Source organism: Labeo rohita, chromosome 12 (genome assembly GCF_022985175.1).
Source record: "Labeo rohita strain BAU-BD-2019 chromosome 12, IGBB_LRoh.1.0, whole genome shotgun sequence".
NCBI classification, from domain to species: domain Eukaryota; kingdom Metazoa; phylum Chordata; class Actinopteri; order Cypriniformes; family Cyprinidae; genus Labeo; species Labeo rohita.
Window position 1 is genome coordinate 25,909,461 of NC_066880.1, and position 17,678 is coordinate 25,927,138.

The 17,678-nt window shown below is 35.5% G+C and overlaps 1 protein-coding gene across 2 annotated transcripts in view; it reads right to left on the reverse strand.

The window, feature by feature from the left end:
- prkg1b (protein kinase cGMP-dependent 1b) overlaps positions 1-17,678 on the reverse strand; it is a 174,679-nt gene that overhangs the window by 127,126 nt on the left and 29,875 nt on the right. The window lies entirely within an intron of this gene.

The following is a 17,678-nucleotide window of genomic DNA, read 5'->3' on the forward strand; positions in this document are numbered from 1 at the left end:
AACATTTGTCATTTTTACATATAAAGAAGTACATACAGTTATTGCAACTATTCTATTAGAAATTATATAGCAATTCTATTAAGCTTTTTGAGTACTAAACTTTTTTTACTTATTTATGTCTTATTTTTGTTCAGGTTGGGCCTCTTAATAAAACTGAGAGGATTTTTCCTCCTTGAGAATGAGCTCCATATTTTCCTTATATAATAATGAGCCAAAAAAGCGATACTCAAAATACAAAAAATGCATATTGCAAACTACAGTTTTAAAGTTTCCCCAACACGAAAAAAAAAAAAAAAAAATACTTTTTGTACTTACTTACAGACTTACAAGCTACAGTTGTAAAGTTTTTCAACACTGGTGTGATTCTACAACAATCGGGTATGCAATGCCCTGTAAACAACCTGAGTCATCGTCCTCATAAAAAGACCAGGAATGTGGTTTTGAAGAAAGGAGCGTTTGAGGTGAGCTCTGATTATTGCAGATGGCACTCGGGCTAGGACGCCTTGAGGTCTATATATTAAATCTGGTGGGTTTTATTAAACATAGGGCTATTCATTACAGAACAGGTTAAAGATCTTCTGAGGATAAGCATCTTCAAGATTCTGTATCATAAGACTGTGATGTGTAATTCTCAGAAGTAGAGACAGCACTTGTAGGATTTGCTTCATAGCATGCAGCGCATCTCTGCTACTCTAAATGAGTCTGTGGAATTTGATTCTGTGTTAATGAATCCACCGGTTGGAGGCCAATTATTCTGACTCACCCCAAACCAGCATGACTAAGACTACCAATCTCCCACCTGTACGTCTTTTATTCAAAGACAAAAGTAAAGGGAACACTTAAGGAAATAGTCCACCCAAAAATAGAAGTACTGTCATTATTTCCTTACCTTCATGTCATGATAATTTTACAGCTTATGAGTTTCCTGCAATGTTTCTTTTTATACAGTAGTAGCCATGAATAATCATAACAATATCATTCTTGTGGGTTAGTTGTTTTCAATAAACTGGTTAATCTAACTCACAAATGAGACTGAATGGTTCATTCACAAAGTGCACAAACAATTAATTTACAATTGAACTGATTTCAGATTATTCAGAATATAGGTCATACTGTATTTTTTTGGACTACATTTATGGTGCTTTTTTTCCTGTCTATAAAGAGCTTTAAACTCATAGTCACTTTTGACCTACATTAAGTTTCTTTTTAACCATGGAAGAAAATAAGTCACACAAGTTTGGAATGATGAGACTGAGTAAACAATAACTTGCCTTTTGTGAGAAAAAGAAAAGAAAATGTCTGGATTTTTGTCTGCACAAAGTGCAGTACTTACTATTTTTGCAGACAGAAAAAAGTGGATTCTATAGTGGTGAATATCCATTTGTTACTAGGAGTTCTAAACAAAACTTGTATTTTACAAACATTTGAAGTCACACACTCAGGGCCCGCACAAGCTCAACTGTCGCTCTAGGCAAAACACTATTGTGCCGCCCCCACTTCTCATTCACAATTAAACACGCTCTTTAGGATGCACCTGAAAGACTGACGTTTTTTGTTTATTGGTACAAAATGGGTAAAAAACAACCCAACTTGGGTTTTTTGGCAAACCAGAGCTGGGTAAATATTGGACAGAACACATGCTGGGTTTTTTTTTTGACCCAGCTGGTTGGGTTAAATGTTTTACCCAACATTCTGGGTTGTTTTATGTCAACTATTGTTTAAAAAATATTATATTGTCGACTTAAAAAGGGCTGGAAATTAAACATCACACACAGAATTATAGAGGCAACAGCAATAATCAAAAGATTAACATTTATTACTAAGCAAGAACACCCATGGACAAAAATATAAGACAAACTGAATTTATTAGGGTGAATACAACATAGTTTACAAAATTACATACATTTAAACTCATTTAACAAGCATTTTAGAAATAAAAAGTCTAACATTGCAAATTAGCATTTTAATTTAAGTGTATTCAACCCTTCCCTGTAATACCTTTTCACCGAAATAGTGCTAATTCTTGTGCCAGTATCGGTAAAATCTAAGCAGGTGATAGGCTGCTGGCAGAGGGAACTATGAACCACACACTGCCGCCTCGCATTTTACTTATATCTGAAAGAGTAGCTAAAACAGTACTGAGATTAGAGAACATATGTTAACATTACATTAAATTAAATTCAGTATTATAATGAATAAAATTAGTTTATGTTATGGCAAAAGGCATTTCCATCATGCAAAAGGACCGCTGCTAACGCAGCTGACTGACATCTCATACTTGTATGTTGCATTGTGTAAAATAATCTCATTTACAGCACAGTAAAGACTTTATACATAACATAAAATAAAACCTTTATTTCGCTGAAGAAGTGCACCAAATCAGCAGCGCTAAAAGCCGCTCTATCCTGTAGAGGATGAAAAAAGCTATGATGTAAGGATAGAGGATGTAACTCAGCAGCTGGGTTGTTTCATCGGAGACAGGCTCAATCCAGTGGTTGGGCAGAAAAAAAAAAAAAAAAACTTTATTTAAAAACCCATTAAAAATGTCCCAGCAGCTTAGTTACAGAAAAACTACCCAGCACCTGGGTAAAAATATTAAAAAAACAACCCAATAAAATGACCCAGCAGGCTGAACTCAGCATTTGGGCTAAAAAACAAAATAACCCAGCATATTTTAGAGTATACAACTGCACTAAAATAAAAGCATACATGAGTGTTTCACGAGTACACGCACGTTTTCAGATTTCAGCGTGTAACCACTATTACAGATGCATATTCTATATTATAGCCTATGATTTAATAAGTGTATGTACAGGCCTGGTATGGCCTGGTATGGCCATCTCCAAGTCTGGGAGAATTCCCAGTGGGCAGCTCGACATAAAGGCTGTTCAGGATGCGGAAAGCATAAGTCTCTAGTTCATTTTCAATGAGAGACACACAGAAAGCGGTGCAAGCAATGGTTGTACAGCCAAAATCCCATCACTTGTGCATGCACAGCTATAGTGGTTATGAAAAATTATAAATATTAATATATGGCGTATATGAAGTAAGGTGAGGCACATGCCTTCTCTCGGCAGCACCAGCATAGTTTTCTCAGCGATTCACAGAAATAGAATGTAACACAAAACCTTCATAAACAGCACAGATTTACAGAAAATGACCATCGTTTGGCAAATAAACAGTTTACGAAGAGTTACGTATGTATTATGCAAGTTATATCTCAAATGACAGGAATTTAGTATTAATTAGTCCCCAAACTCATTCTCTTAAAGGAGTAGTTAACTTCCAGAACAAAAATTTACAGATAATGTACTCACCCCATTGTCATCCAAGATGTTCATGTCTTTCTTTCTTCAGTCGTTTTTTGAGGACAACATTTCAGGAATTTTATCCATACAGTGGTCTTCTATGGTGCCCGCGAGTTTAAACTCGCAAAATGCGGTTTCAATGCGGCTTCAAAGAACTCTAAACAATCCAAGCTGAGTAATAAGGGTCTTATCTAGTAAAACAATCGGTCATTTTCTAAAAAAAATAAAATAAATAAAAATGTATATACTTTTTAACCTTAAATGCTCGTCTTGTCTAGCTCTGCCATGTGCATGCGTAGTCTGTGCCAGTCCCATTAGGGTAGGTCGAAAAACCATCACTGTTTCACCTTTTTTTGTTAAGGACTTTTGACCTTCTTTGCATGTTCACTTTGTAAACACTGAGTCGGAACTTCTGCAGCGATGTAGGATGATGTTGAAGTTGAAGGAGAAAATGAGATGGGAGTTTTTCGACATACCCTAACTGTATTGAACTGGAATGCACAGAGTACACGCAGAGCTAGACAAGATGAGCATTTGAGGTTAAAAAGTATATAATTTTTTATTTTTTTAGAAAATGACCAATCGTTCTGCTAGATAAGTCCCTTACTCCTCGGCTGGGATCAATTAGAGCCTTTGAAGCTACATTAAAGCTGCATTTGGAAGTTCAAACTCACAGGCACCATTGAAGTCCACTATATGGACGTAATTGCCGAAATGTTTTCCTCAAAAAAACATAATTTTTTACGACTGAAGAAAGAAAGACATGAACATTTTGGATGACAACAGGGGTAAGTACATTATCTATAAAACTTTGTTCTGGAAGTGAATTACTCCTTTAAAAGTCTTGGGTATGCTGAGCATTAAGGACAAACTTTATTTGTTTGGGCAAAGTGCTACAGTGTTGCTCTGAACAAACAATAATAATAAATAAAAACAATTAAGAACATACATTAAAATACAACCACTGCTAATATGCTTTAAGCGCATTATTCTTGGAAGAGTTCAACAATTTTATCAAGGCAGGAACAAATGAGAGCTCAGTCTATTAGTTTTACACATCTGCATTCTCAGTCTCTTTCCCGATGGCAGCAGCTGGTTTTCGCTAAAAAGATGGTGTTCGGAATCAGTACTGATACGTATTGCTCTTCTCATCACTGCCTGTTCGTATAAAGCATGTATGGGCTCATATTGCTTTATTCATGACAGTTTTGTGGATATGAGCCAATTTGTTTTTACAACTTATATGAATTAATATGCTTATATGGACTGAACGGCCCTGCAATACAGTAAAACTAAAACAGAGCTTTTATTTGAATCTGAATGTGATGTGGTCAAATATGTATGAAATCAACAAGCAATGGGCAAGAAGCGCATTGGACTTTATGAATGACATGTGGAAGACCTGTGGCTGGAAATTCCATACGGGTCTACCCAACATTCACCGCCCTGAGTATCTCGCTGAGAAAGCGTGATAATTTCATACATTCGGTGTAACCTGTGGCACCTCTGATGGTTTTGTGTAGGAGTCCCATTGCAGGGCTCTCACGTTAAAGTGCCTCAGTGTTGGAGGAACTCGAGGAAGAGTGGTGTTGATCGATGGAACGACCACTCGTACTCTCAGTGTGTACTCAAACCTGTTTTTTTCATCTCACCCTGAACCCACTCCCCTCTCGAGAGCATCACGCATGAGACAAGAACTAAAGGGCAACATCTCTTTTCTACTTATTATTCTTTTTTTAACACACCGTATGTATCTCTCAACATATATGTTCTGAATGCTTTTAACACTGGGGTGTTAGTTGAAATTGCATACAGTAGAACAAAGGGGGCATGAACTTGTGAATGAGGAGAGCATCTGAAAGCCATGTTGATAAAAAAGGCTTTGCATCTAGGGCAGGACATGGGCCCTTTCAGCATGATAGGGGAATTATCGCTAGAAAAGAGACAGCTCAGCTGGAATAATCCTTCTGTTCAAATAAACCTGCACTCTGACAAAAAAAGAAGGTTATTTCATACAGGTTTTGTTGAAGAACTCACAATCTTAAAAGGATGTCAGGTTTTAAGTGGAACTGTATAATAAAAAGGCAACAATATATTATCTCTTCATGTTTGATTTTAGACTTCGCTGTATTGAAACTGATAAAGGAAAAGTTTGCCTTAGGAGATGCGAAACAAAAAAGGAATGGAACAAATTCTTGTACAAAATCAAAAAGAAACGTTTAGATACATGTGACTCTGAAGCTGTGAACGTGCCATAAAATCACTTAAATTAAATTAAAGGAGTAGTTCAGTTCCAGAACAAAAATGTACAGATAATGTACTTACCCCCTTGTCATCCAAGATGTTTATGTCTTTTTTCTTCAGTTGTTAAGAAATTATGTTTTTTGAGGAAAACATTTCAGGATCCCTCTCCATATAATGGACTTCTATGGTGCCCCTGAGCTTGAACTTCCAAAATGCAGTTTCAATGCAGCTTCAAAGGGCTCTAAACGATCCCAGCAGAGAAAGAAGGGTCGTTATTACCAAAAAAAAATTACAATTTCTATACTTTTTAAACTCAAACGCTTGTCTAGGTCTAGGTCTTTTCCGGTTCAACACAGTTAGGGTATGTTGAAAAATTTCTATCTCATTTTCTCCTCCAACTTCAAAATCGTACTAAATCTTTGAAGAACTACTGACCCAGTGTTTACAAAGTGAACATGCAAGTGAACAAAAAAGGTAAAACAGCAATATAGGATGATTTTAAAGATGGAGGAGAGTTTTTCGACATACCCTAACTGTATTGAACCAGATACAGAGTTCACGCAGACTTAGACAAGTGTTTAAGGTTAAAAAGTAAATTGTAATTTTTTTTAGAAAATAACAGACTGTTTCGCTAGGTACAAGAAAGAAAGACATGAACATCTTGGATGAAAAGGGGGTGAGTACATTATCTGTAAATATTTGTTCTGAAAGTGAACTACTCCTTTAAAGACATTAGAATATAGATGTAAATTCATCTAGTCGTTGATAACACATAAGTAAATTTTACTCCTCCCAAAATTGAGTGAGAGCGCTTTAGGGTACTTTTTTTATTTTTAATATATTTTTAATTTGCTGTATTTGTATGTATTTCTATAATGGGAAATTATTTATTTGAAATCTAAATCTTTAGTAACATTATGACTTAGCTATAATTTTTGATAAAATTTAATTAATCCTTGGCTGAATAAAATTATCAATTTCTTTTTAAAGATTTATTTTTTGGCATTTTTGCCTTTGTTGTGATAAGACAGTGTAGAGGTGACAGGAAGCAAAGTAGGAGAGAGAGGGGCAAAGACTCGGAAAGGTCCTTGTGTCAGAATTCGAACTCGGGATGCCCGTAGTGCAACAGCGTTTTATGTCGACGCACTGCCCACAAGGCTATCAGTGCCGACAAAGTATCAATTTCTTAAAAAAGTAAGTAAAAGTAAAAAACATATTATACATGCACAACTTTTTAAAGGGGTAGTTCACTTCCAGAACAAAAATTTGCAGATAATCTACTCACCCCCTTGTCATCCAAGAAATCCATTTTAGGATTTCTCTCCATATAATGGACTTCTATGGTGCCCCCAAGTTTGAACTTCCAAAATGCAGTTTAAATGCAGCTTCAAAGGGCTCTAAAGGATCACAGTCAAGGAGGTACGGTCATATCTAGTGAAACGATTGGTTATTTTAAAATCAACTCCAAATTCAAAATCATCCTACATCACTGTTTTACCTTATTCGGTAAAGGGCGTTTAACTGTTTTTGCAAATTCACTTTGTAAACACTGGGTCGGTACGTCTGCAGTTATGTAGAACGATTTTAAAGTTAGAGCAGAAAATGAGATGGGTATATAAAAAAGTATATAAATACACATTATCTGTAAATTTTTGTTCTGGAACTGAACTACTCCTTTAAGTTTTGGTAGTATACATACCTTCCTCCCTGAATCTGTACTTTCCCTGACTGTATTCTACATGTATAAACTTCTTCAATTTAGAGGTACGCCAGGGTTCTATCTTCACCACACTGTCCCCCCCCATCTACTAAATCACATCTGCTAGATTCCTTAATTAAAACACATTCCTTTCCCACCAATGCCATGCCCAATTCCCGATCTCATATCCTCCTCTCTATCTCAGATCTCGGCCTGTATTAAATTAGATTAGATCATTTTAACTGAACGTGCAAGTGAACTAAGGGTCAGTCTTTACAAAACTGAGCTCCTCTTCCTACATGACGTCTCTCACACAGCCTTTCTCTCGTTTGAATGTCACACAGGCATCAATACCCAGTCTGGGCTTTTTTCTAGATGACCAGTTGACATTAAAAAGCCAGTGTCTGCAGTATGGTCATTTAAAAGATAGAAAAACAAGGCTGTTTGGACGAGCCCTTCATGCTAGAGTTCTTGGTGCAAACCCAATTTTGACATCAGAGTTCGGTTCAATTGGTTGGTGTGAAAGCAGTTTTCGAATTTGGCTGTGCACCACTAAGTCTTCTTCAAAACGTCCATCTTGACTCACGTGAGTGCAGACGTATAATTTGCATCTAGACACGCTCCCGGTCACACTAATTACAGAATAATGCATTTCTCAAAGCTTTGAATAAATTGCCTTTGGAGAGCATCTCTTTGCATCTCCTGCACTGCATTTGAAGCAGATAAATGCAAGTGCCTTTCTTTAAGTGTTGATGGTAAACCAAAGGGACCAGTTCTTCAAGAAGTCAAGAATTGAAACTGGTGTTCTCCTGTATTATTACACAGATGCCGCTAGCACTTACATCAGTTCTCATGCTGTGATTAGAAATGGTGCAATATGAAAACAGACCTGTGGTTAAAGCAATCAAACGAAATATGAAAACAACCTATAAAACAATCCATTCTCAAAAAACGTAAGCATGGTCTAGTGCCTCACACGACACTATTAAAGGGATAGTTCATCCAAAAATGAAAATTCTGTCATTAATTACTCACCCTCATGTTATTCTAAACCTGTAAGACATTTGTTCATCTTTGGAACACAAATTAAGATATTTTTGATAACCTTAAAGCTTTCTGGCCCTGCACAGACAGCAACGCAACTGACATGTTCAAGGCCCAGAAAGGTAGTAAGAATGTTGTTAAAATAGTCCATGTGACATGCAAACGACAATCAACATTGTCTAAAAACCTTGAACCGCAGCTAAATCTTGCTAGCACCCTTTGCCAAAGTAATGGGTATGACCTGTAGATCTATCCTCTGCACTGGCTCATTATCTCAAGCAAGGAACACACAAATGAGTCTGTCAGCAGCAGCTCCAGTTGGACTCAGTGGTTTGGTTCCAGTCCAGCGGTGACCTGTAGCTGTGGGTGATGCCAGGTGTAGAGCTGACATCCACCGACACGGCTTATGCACTTCCTGGCTGGTCTACAGCTGATCCCAGCCCTTCAAACAGCCGGCAGCCCTAAATCACATGTCATCTGCAGACTGGCAAACATGGCAGTGAATTAAAGCAGCTCAGCCTCTGGGAAAAAGCTGCTGTAGTGTCATGCTGCTTATGGTTAGCGCCACTGTCTCATGGCTGTCCAATTACATTGGGTTTGAAATCTGGCAGGGCTAAACAATTAATCAATTAAATAACTGAGATTACAGCTGCCACGATTAAGAAATCATTAAAAGTGATGATTAAAACTCTCCATTTGGTCTTGCTGCATCAAAAATGGGATTCATACAGAGCCTGAGCAGATGAATGCATTGGCCTATTAGTATTGACAACCAGTTTATAAATAAGTAAAATAAGTATTTAAAGCACAATTTTCTTTGTGCACCTTAAAGGGGTCATCGGATGGAAACTTCACTTTTTCATGTTGTTTGAACATTAATGTATGTTGGCAGTGTATGTACAAATCTACCTTATAATGATAAAAATCCATGCAGTGGTTTTTAGTTAATCTGTAAAAACAATATCCCCTTTTTCAAATCGCCGTTCCCACGATAGTTGATTGACATGAGCTCTTATCTCAGACCAGCTGTCACAGTCCAGTAACTTTCCTTGTTTCGATGCCGAAGCAGGGATGTAAGTTAGACAAGAATATGCAGAGCTCATTTGCATTTAAAGGGTTAGGGTTGCATTTAAAGGTAAAAAGGGTGTTGTTTTACAGTTTCGCCTACTACCGGAGAAAACAGCAGTACTTAAAAGCTTAAGAATTCCAAAAGAACTCATAACTCAAAAGAACAGGAAAATACAACAAAGAATATTGATTAATCTCTCTTTCTGAGAAAGTGATGGCTAGTCGTGTGCCCATACTGAAAAAAACATAATGCCATTAGTAACGCCATGTATTTATAATGTCATTATTCCCATCACTGATCTCTGAGTGAAAAGTGTTTAAAAAAGTAAATCCTATGCAATTTTCTTTTCCCCAGTGTTCTAGGACTTTATCTGCAATCAGATCTTTTCACTGTGTGTGTGCCATGTCAATGTTATGATTTATGATTTTTGTCATAACCATGGAGCCCTAATAAAAAGACACATTTGCATTTTCAAAAGCTCAAGGTTTTAAGTTGGTAATCCAGTATTAGTCCTTTCCAAAGCTGCATTTGTTGTATTGGTGATATTTTGCATGTATCAAATGAATAAGCAATGCATTCAGAACCACTGAACCAAGTGAAGCAGATGCGCTGTGCATTACTACAATGACTGACACCTACATTCACTGCCACAATGCCAAAGCAGAAAATTGCACTTACAAATCATAATCATGCCAGGTTTCCTTTATCTAAGTTGAGTTCAGGCTAACATGTTTGGCACAAACTCAATTAGCACACCCAGTAAACATAATCACAAAGGGGACGATTTGCTTTTAAGCTTTCACTGCTCTGCGACAACATAACAAAAATGACGATGATAATTACGTTAACCAAAAAGGTTTCTACATGGGCTTAAAAGCATATTCAGAAATGTTCCAAAATTCTGTATTAAATACAGTTATCTCCAGATACGGGATGTTGCTTTGTATTTTACTTTTTGTGTGACTAATTCCTTTTAAAATCATAGCTAGCATACTAATCTTTGCAGCCAGATGCAAAGCCAGATGAGCCAAACCATAAAAATAAAATAGAAAAAAACTAAAACTAATTGTAAAACTCTTAGCTGGATAATTTCAGTTTAATAAATGATGAGATGAGATACTAAAATTAACCAGACAATACATCATTTTTATGAAAATACATATATATTATGCATATTTATTTATTTACATAATTGAATGGTTACTTTACTGTAAATAATTACTTTTATGGCTACTTTAATGGTTCATGTAACTTTTGTGAAAATAAAATGTCAAAATACAGGAAAAATAATGTACCATTGTCTTTCACCGTAGCATATATATATATATATATATATGTATATTAATGTAAAAAAACAAAACAAACAAAAAAAACCACATATTTATTCTGACCTGTGCCTATTAAAACATAAAAGAATGTGATCGTACTAAATTTTGAATGATCCTTAAAGTCTTTAAAATGTAAAGCTGTATTAAACTTTTATTTTTTTTGATGCTAATTCCTGTCCTATAATGCCTGAACGCAGATAAGCAAAAATAATTTACTTTGTTTTAGAACTGCTGACAAGTTTTGTCTCACTCCTGTAATGTTGTTCTTTATTTCACAGGAGTAACGATATCCTGTATCTGAAACTACAGCAAGACGCCCTCACTTCCTCCTCAACTGTGGGAGCTGAAGTACAGCCAGTAATGCAAATCTCGACGGGTCCATTTGCACATTATCTGATCCGCGAAGAGAGAGGAGTTGACACTGGCTCACTGATGCTTGTCGTGCACAAGAAAACAAAACGTCTGGAAATAATTTAGCAGTCTACCCCTGTTTTAGCATGACATTTCAGAGGATGCCACTTATTTTTCATCCAGATGTTCAAGTGTCAGACACAATCTCATATTTCTTCTCTATCCTTTCTCTGGGATGATGTATGGTCATGTATAACACCAATAAACATTTTGCTAACTGAAGTGGTGGAATACAAAAATGAGTGACACTTTTGGCCCTCTAGACTACCTTAAAGCTCAGTTAATTTAATTTGTCTATTAACAATGTTCAAAGGTGTAGAACTCAATCATTTTCCCTAAACATTTCTAACACCATCTTAAATAAACTTTTACTTAGTAATGGAAATCACAGATTTAGAATGTGGTTGACAATGTAGTGCTATGGTTAATTAACTATATACAAAATACACTCAATTAAATAATAATGTTATGCACAATTTGACAATTTAATCTTGATTAGAAATGATGTGCAATGTTTTGTTCATAAGTAATATTTATATCTAATTAGGTACTAAATTGTTTGTCATGGTGGAAATAATGTCATTACTCAGGAACAGTCATTATTTGTATATACAGTTGACGTCAAAAGTTTACATACACCTTGCAAAATCTGCAAAATGTCAATTATTTTATCAAAATAGGAGGGATTATACAAAATGCATTTTTTTTTTATTTAGTACTGACCTGAATAAGATATGTCACATAAAAGACGTTTACAAATAGTCCACTAATGAAAATAAAAGTTGAATTTATATAAATGACCCTGTCTACAGCTGTGTTTTTTTTGTTTAGACATATTTGTTCATGAGTCCCTTGTCTGTCCGCTGTTCTTCAAAAATATCCTTCAGGTCCCACAAATACTGTGGTTTTTCAGCATTTTTTGTGTATTTGAACAATTTCCAACAATGTCTGTATGATTTGAGATCCACTTTTTCTCATTGAGAACAACTGAAGGACACATAAGCAACTATTACAGAAATGCTCATTGATGCTTCAAAAGGAAACTTTATGAATTTAAAGATCAGGGTCAATTTAGCTTATTTTCTCTGCTGGGAAACATGTAAGTATCTTCTGTAGCTTCTGAAGGGCAGTACTAAATGAATAAATATGATATTTAGGCAAAAAAAGAAAAATGTACACATCTTTATTCCGTTCAAAAGTTTTCACCCCCCAACTCAATGCATCGTTTTTCCTTCTTGAGCATCAGTGAGCATTTGAACCTTCTGTAATAGTTGCATATGAGTCCCTCAGTTGTCCTCCGTGTGAGAAGTTAAATCTCAAAATCACAGAGTCATTTTTGGAAAGGATTCAAATACACAAAACTGATGAAAAACCGAAGAATTTGTGGGACCTGAAGAACAACAGGCAGTTTAACTTTTCAGGACAAACAAGGGACTTATGAACAACTCTCACTAAACAAAAAAACACAGCTGTAGTAAAAAATGTAGTATGTAAAAGAAAACCACATATAAATTCTAAAGCCATGGTTAAAAATATGACTGTTTTAATGTGACCTTCATAAAACAAAAATCAAAAAATAAATAAAAACTAAAAACACTGCAACAGAAGTGCCTAAAGCTGAAGAAACATTCATAATTTAGATTTAACTATTAAAAGCAAAAATAAAGAACAGCCCACAGTGTCTGTATTTGCACTAAGATTGCAGATTGTTGCCTCAGCATCACTGAGATCACAGAAAAAAGCAAATGTCAAATTTATGGAATCCATTTTACAAATACACCATTAAAGTCAAATATTATGATTACATTGTTTATAGCTATTTCCAAGTATTTTGAATAAAATTACAGCCATCTATCATTTAAGAGTACATCCCTTGAACATCTCCTTTGGCAAGCAATGCAAACAGGCCTATGTTATGGCTAACATTAATATTCATGCAATAAATATCACAAAAGCTCAGGATATTGAGATGCAAATCATTGATTTTATGGTGAACATTTGCTCTTTGCCCCTTCTCATAAGGAACAAAACTGCTGTCACCCCTTATGTGGGTGGCCAGGGATGTGAATACAAGTAAAACCAAACACTTGCTCTAAATATTTGCTCCTTGCTCTTCAGCAAAGTGCTTCATGTCTTCTTTTTTAAGAGGTATTGCAACATAGAGCTTTGAGCTCCGTTCATGGCTTTTAAAGTAATAATTGAGCCAAAAAAGAAATACAAAAGGGCAGAATGTCTTAGAAAATCAACCTAATAATGTTTATATTTTAAATATGCATGTAGTAATGCCTATATTTTGACATTTTATTAGTTTGTAAATGACTGCTTTGACATTTGACGGTTTTAATTTGGAACTTGCAAACCAAAAAGATTATTCATAACAAATGAACGAGTCTGGCATTCAGCGCAAAACCAGCTTTCAAACTATGTAAAGACATAAGTAATATATTACAAATCTGATTGATGAGCGGTATTTGAACCCATTATAACAATAAAACATCATAAAATTTTCATTACGCCATGAACTATTTATTAAGACTATATTCCTATTTTTTCAGAGGTACTGCAGCAGAGAGCTTCTAGCTCTGTTCATGGCTTTTAAATAAATAGTTCAGCCAAAAAAATGAAAATGATATCTGCATTTATACTAAAGTCATTCAGACTATTACTTTATCTTTGTTGAAATTGCAGTTACACAGTCATGTAGTAATGCTTATTTTTGATAATACATTGAATTTATTACTTTGTGAATTACTGTTTTGACATTTAAATGTTTTCTCTTATCATTTTGAAATTTGCAATCCACTAGATAAGTTAATTCATAATAAATGAAGGAGTCTGGCATCAGTGCAAAAACAGCTTTACAATATCCAAAGACAAGATATAATATATTCTAAATCTGACTGATAAGCTGCATTTGAAGCTGTTTGAAAATAACAGCAACATAACATAGCATTTTAACTATGCCATGAACTATTAATTTGATAAGAGTATATTCAGCACTTTCGACTGCTAAAATACAATACAAAATAAAAAATAACATCATAAGGTCACATTATTCATTTATCTAACTTTAAAATTTACATGACAGCCCTGCAGTTACTAAATTACATTACGCTAAAATTACATTAAAGGCTTGTGACCACTGTGGCATTTGTATGAATAACACAACTATAATTAACTGCATTTAAAAGGTTAATATAAAATGTGTTCCAGCACTACAAAAATGCCTTCCTTCGTAAAATACTTCACTGGTGATTTAATATTTCAGTCTCTCAGTTGGACAAGGTCAGACATCATCTGAATAAATTCTTGCATAACAGTTTGTGCCACATACCATAGTTCATAAATGAGTAGAGGTCAGTGACAGTTAAATGTCTTAGTCTGGTTTGAAAGTTTCAAAGAAACCCATTTCACAGCTGAAATAAACTGCCATCATCTCTGTCTACAAGCACAATGATAAACCTAATCCACAAAAAAATAGGGGATCTTTGTGAATACTAAAACAAGCAATATTCTTTCGGTTCTAGTCTGCCTGCCCTTGCTGAGACCTCTAGCGCATTACCCGTAGCGGAGCTTCAGGCTAGATTTACCCTTCATTTGATTGCAAAACGGTCATGCCTTTGGATTTAACCTTCGCATTAGTGGTGCCTGCTGTTGACAAAGTCTATTTAATTGACACTTGATCCTCGAGTGGGAGGGTCTCACACATTGGCCCGAACAATTATGAGTCAACGTGAGCATGAAGCGCTGAGGTTGGATCTAGAACCGCGATCTAAAGTCCAGTCTGCAATATCCAACTCCCACACAGCAACTCGCACCAAATGCCAAACACCACCCACTTTGGTTTGAAATATTACAAAATGCTATCACATACTTTAGACACATTATAAAAGCATCAGTTCATCAAACCGGATCTATATAGCTGTCTTCACCCCAGAAGTCTCTCAAATCTAATTCATCTGTTTTGGAAGTGTATTAATTGTTTTGCTGCAGCACCACAGGTTCTGTTTCCTGCTCATCAACAACGTGTTATAGGCTGACTGATTGAATAATTCAATAGTATGAGACAGTGTACACTGATCACTGGGCTTTGTTCATGAAAATTTAAACAGAACAATTTCTGTAAGACTGTTTTCCTAAAATTTACACTCTGGGGCTGAATCTGGTTTAATCACTGACTGATTATTCAATATTTTTGTGGTGTACTCAGTGGTTTACCCATTTTTGTATTTTAATTTATGTATGTAATATGGTGGTGAATTTGCACAAGCAACACTTTAAATGAGGTTGTCCAATCATGCAATAAAAGCATATTTACATTGGAAGCATGACATTGGGAAAAAAATATTAATTAAACAAATAGGCCTAAGTCTTCCTTCAGTTAGAATGAAATGAAGGCTCAGGGGTTTAAAGGAATAATTCAGTCAAATATGAACATTTTCTGAACATTTACATACTTTTAGTTCATCCAAGATGTAGATAAATTTGTTTCTTCACCAAAAGAGATTCAGAGAAATTTAGCATTACATCACTTGCTCACCAATGGACCCTCTGCAGTGAATGGGTGCCGTCAGAATGAAAGTCCAGACAGCTGATAAAAACATCACATTAATCCACAATTAATCCACATCACACCAACAGTTAACATCTTGTAAAGTAAAAAGCTGCATGTTTGTAAAAAACAGTTAAAGAGAGTCCTCTTTTAATTTTGTTTTCTCCAGTGAAAAGTCATCTTGACTAAATCAAGAGAGAAATATGCACAGATCAAGCACTGCTTACAAGTGAAAATAGTCCAAACCAGTGGAAAACACTTGTGTGAGAGAATAACAGGGAATGGACTTTTTCTCTGAAGGAAGTGTTTTTATAGATTATAGTCTGATATTTTGGACAGAAGCAATGGTTTAAAGTGAAAATGCTTTAAATTACAGATTTGTTTTTGCAAACAGCTTTTCTTTTACAAGACATTAAATGATGGACTGGAGTGGTTTGGATTACTTGTGGATTATTGTGATGTTTTTATCAAATGCTTGGACTCTCATTCTGACGGCACCCATTCGCTGCATTGGTGAACAAAGTGATATAAAGCTAAATTTCTCCAAATCTGTTCCAATGAAGAAAGCCATCTACATCATGGATGGCCTAAAGGGAAGTACATTTTCAGCTATTTTTTATCTCCTTTAAAGGCACAGTTAACCCAAAATTTAAAAAAATTCTGTCAACATTTCAAACCTTTACTTTTTTTTCCCCCACAGAAAGTCTTTTTTGTGTTCCACAGATGAAAGAAAGTAATTTTTGGAATAAGTTTTGGAAGACATGAGGGTAATTGATGACAGAACTTTGATCTGGAACATGGATCACTAAATGACTAACTTAATTTTCCCAATGCCTTGTCCCATTTTCCAATCATTTTAAAAGCATAGTTCACCTAAAAAATGAAAATGCTGTAATTTAATTGACCTAATCTTGTTCCTAACCCAAATGCTCCTATTTTCTCCAAGAATCTTTAGATCATAGAAATAAAAACCAACAATTATAGCAATCATGAGTTGTCAGGGTCCAAAAAGCACCATAAATGTGGTCAGCTTGTGATCTATATTACAAGCCTTTGAAGGTTTTTATTTGTGAACCAGAATGAAATTTAAGTCATTTATTATTATTATTATTAATATTACTCACAAAAATCCTTTTTTAGCATTCCATGGAGAAAAGAACAGCAGGAGTAGTTTGGAAAAACATGAAGTTGAATAAATAATGACAGAATATCCATTTTTGGGGTAAATGGTTACCACGTCATGCACCAGTTTACATAAGAATTGTACAAACCAATTTACACAAAAAAATAAATGATGCACTTTATGCGTTTTCACAGCCAAAATGCATTACCTGGAATTGGATCTGTCACATAAATAGTCAGATTTCCAGATGACTAACATGTTTTCTCACTGTATTTCACACATATTTTGCTCAGCATAATTGAAACTTCAGACAATCTTACGCAATATCCCATGCTGGGTTTGTGGGGCACCGTATATTAATGCGGATGTAAATAAACTTCCCCGGGTGAGCATTCATGAGGTTGCTATGCAACCATCGGCATGCAGGGACAGTTTGTGGCAGTTTGGCGGAAGGCTGGTGAAGCTGTTACTTGCTGTTTTCTAGAGCACAGATCCGCTGCATCTGCGTCTTTCCAAAAGTAAATGTGACAAGTCATGCTCTCAGTGTTTAGATCTCACATGGCTAAGTATAGCTCGGTTTCATCATCGCTTCTGCTGTCTTCAGAGGGCATAAGGGGGGGGCTTTTCCTGTTTGGATCACGCTTATTTTCGTGCTGGAAATGTAGTGGGTCTCTTGCCAACTCCTCACCCTACGTAAGTAGGAAAGGAAGTCTTGCGCAAAATTATGTCATTATTTTACGTCACTGACAGTCATCCTCACACATGTTTTATAATCCAGCGCTGCTCATCATTGGCTCGACTTCAGTGAATTCTAACAAAGCTTTAGTGCGTGACGCATGAAATCACAAATGATGGCCTGCAGATAAACCTGATAACCAAACACTCACTGCTTTCTAAAAC